Here is a 2,684-nt window from a genome sequence, read left to right on the forward strand (position 1 = left end):
CGCCTGGCCTTGCATGCAGCTTTTATAATGAGGATCTTATTCTTTACTATTTTGCATATATCTACCACCTGACAAGATTCTTGTCCATTCTTCTGCATTATTATCTTTGCCCATATCTCATTTTATTCTCTACTAGCCTTTTCCTCCAATTTTATTAAGCTGAAACTGACAAATGAAAGTTATGTATATTTACAGTGTACAACATGTTTTGATATATGTGTAATACAATTGTGGAGGCTGGGCTCGGTGGCTCACATCTTCTTTTCCATTTGGGAAAAAAATATATATATATACACACACACATACATATATATAAATATATATATACACATACACATATAAATATATATATACCCACACACATATATATAAATATATTTATATTTGAGGGATTCCTTTTGTGCCCACAAAGATTTTTCTCCATTTGCACAAACTTGTATTTGGCCTCCTCAGGTGTAACACGATGTACAGCAAAGCGACCCTTGGTGTCATAGATCAGACGGAAATTCTCTCCCCTCTTGTCAATGCTGCTGATATCCATGAATCCAGCAGGGTAGGTTATATCAATACAAACCCTGCCGTCGATCTTCATGAACCGCTGCATGCAAATCTTCTTTACTTCATTTCCTGTCAGGGCATACTTAAGTCTGTTCCTTAGGAAAATGATGAGGGGGAGACACTCTCTCAACTTGTGGGGACTGGTGGATGGACGAGGAGCAAACACACCGCTCAATTTATTCAGCATCCAAGCTTTGGAGCTGCTACCTGCTTCGGATGCTTCTTGGGACCACGAGCCATGGCTGCATTAGGCAAGGAAAGACGACCTCCGTCTTCCGGTGTGCGTAGAAATTGGGGCCCTAATTTTTATATTTTGTAGATACAGGGTCTCCCTATGTTGCCCAGGCCGGTCTTGAACTCCTGGGCTCAAGCTATCCTCCTACCTCGGCCTCCCAAAGTGCTGGGATGAGCCAGCACAGGCATGAGCCACCGTGACCAGTCTTTTCTCTTTTTTTTGTAAATACAGACAAGGTCGTGCTCTGTTTCCCAGGCTGGAGTACAGTGGCACAATCGTAGTTTGTTGCAGCCTCCAACTACTGGGCTCGAAGGATCTTCCCACCTCAGTCTCCCAAGTAGCTGGAATTACAGGCTTGAGCCACCACGCCCAGCATGCATTTTTTAACATCTGGGGAAAAGTCCACCTTATGATGGAATGTAAGTTAGTTGATAGATAGAAACGATAATTTTCTCTTGTGGTAGGAGACCAAGATTCGTAGGATTTGTTATTCTAGTAACCAAGAAAATATTCCAGGACAATTTAGAATTTTCATTTTATCAGATGGCAGCAAATCTATGAGACACTCCACTCCCCAAGTGTGGTGAGTAAGGGAAAGTCTTGTGAGCCTGCATAGCCCATCCAGGAGACAGGTAACAAAAGCACTGGCACATAAACTCTGACCAGGAGAACCCAGGGCATGGGCATGATTTCTGCTTCCTGGGTCTAGCTTATTTTTATTTTTTGACATGGAACCTCTTGTCACCCAGGCTGGAGTGCAGTGGCACGCTCACTGTAACCTCCGCCTCCCAGGTTCAAGTGATTCTCCTGCCTCAGCCTCCCGCGTAGCTGGGACTACAGGTGAGCACCCCTATGCCCGGCTAATTTTTTTGTATTTTTAGTAAAGACGGGGTTTCACCATATTGGCCAGGCTGGTCTTGAGCTCCTGACCTCGTGATCTGCCTGCCTCAACCTTCCAAAGTGCTGGGATTACAGGCGTGAGCCACCGCACTGGCCGGGTCTAGCTTATTGAAAGGTGACTTGGTACCAATGTTTAAATAAAAGCAACCAAAATGATGAATGCTGTGTTACTCACAGGTTCTGGGTTACTCAGGCACAGGGACATAGCACCTACACAGATAAGTGGTGGAAGCAGAGGCTTCCCTTTTGTCACCCAGGCTGGAGTGCAGTGACGCAATCTCGGCTCATTGCAACCTCCGCCTCCCAGGTTCATGCAATTCTCCTGCCTCAGCCTCCCGAGCAGCTGGGATTACAGGGGCCCACCACCATGCCCAGCTAATTTTTGTATTTTTAGTAGAGAGGGGGTTTCGCCATGTTGGCCAGGCTTGTCTCGAACTCCTGATATCAAGTGATCCACCCACCTCAGCCTCCCAAAGAGCTGGGATTACAGGTATGAGCCACCAGGCCCGGCCTTGTTAGCATGTCTTAACCCTTTCCTAGGCACCTAGGATAAGGGTTTTCCTGTCAATCCACAAAAAATCCATTGAGCACCTACCATACACTCTCACAATTACAGGCATTGGGCATAGAGCAGTGAACAAAATAGACTTAGTGCCCAGCCCTGTGGAGTTTCTGGTCTACTGGGGTATTGCACGCCTTAGTCGTGGCTACTCAGGAAGCTGATAGGGGAGGATCACTTGAGCCCAGGAGGTTGAGGCTGCAGTGAGCCATGATTGTGCCACTGCACTCCAGCCTAGGTGACAAAGTGAGGCCCTGACTCAAATATATATATACACACACAGACACACACACACACACACACGATATATATAATATAGAAAATTACATCCATATATTTATATTATATATACACACACCATATATATACATACATGTGCTACAACATGTGAAAGAGTGATGGAGGAGGGAAGATATTGCAAATAAAAGAATC

General features: G+C 45.2%; 1 pseudogene; it reads right to left on the bottom strand.

Moving 5' to 3' along the window:
* Positions 1–378: 378 nt before the first annotated feature.
* LOC126929163 (40S ribosomal protein S4, X isoform-like) lies at positions 379–798 on the bottom strand (annotated as a pseudogene).
* Between the last annotated feature and the right edge of the window lie 1,886 nt (positions 799–2,684).

The sequence above is a fragment of the Macaca thibetana genome, chromosome 10, assembly GCF_024542745.1.
Source record: "Macaca thibetana thibetana isolate TM-01 chromosome 10, ASM2454274v1, whole genome shotgun sequence".
Taxonomy (NCBI): Eukaryota; Metazoa; Chordata; class Mammalia; order Primates; family Cercopithecidae; genus Macaca; species Macaca thibetana.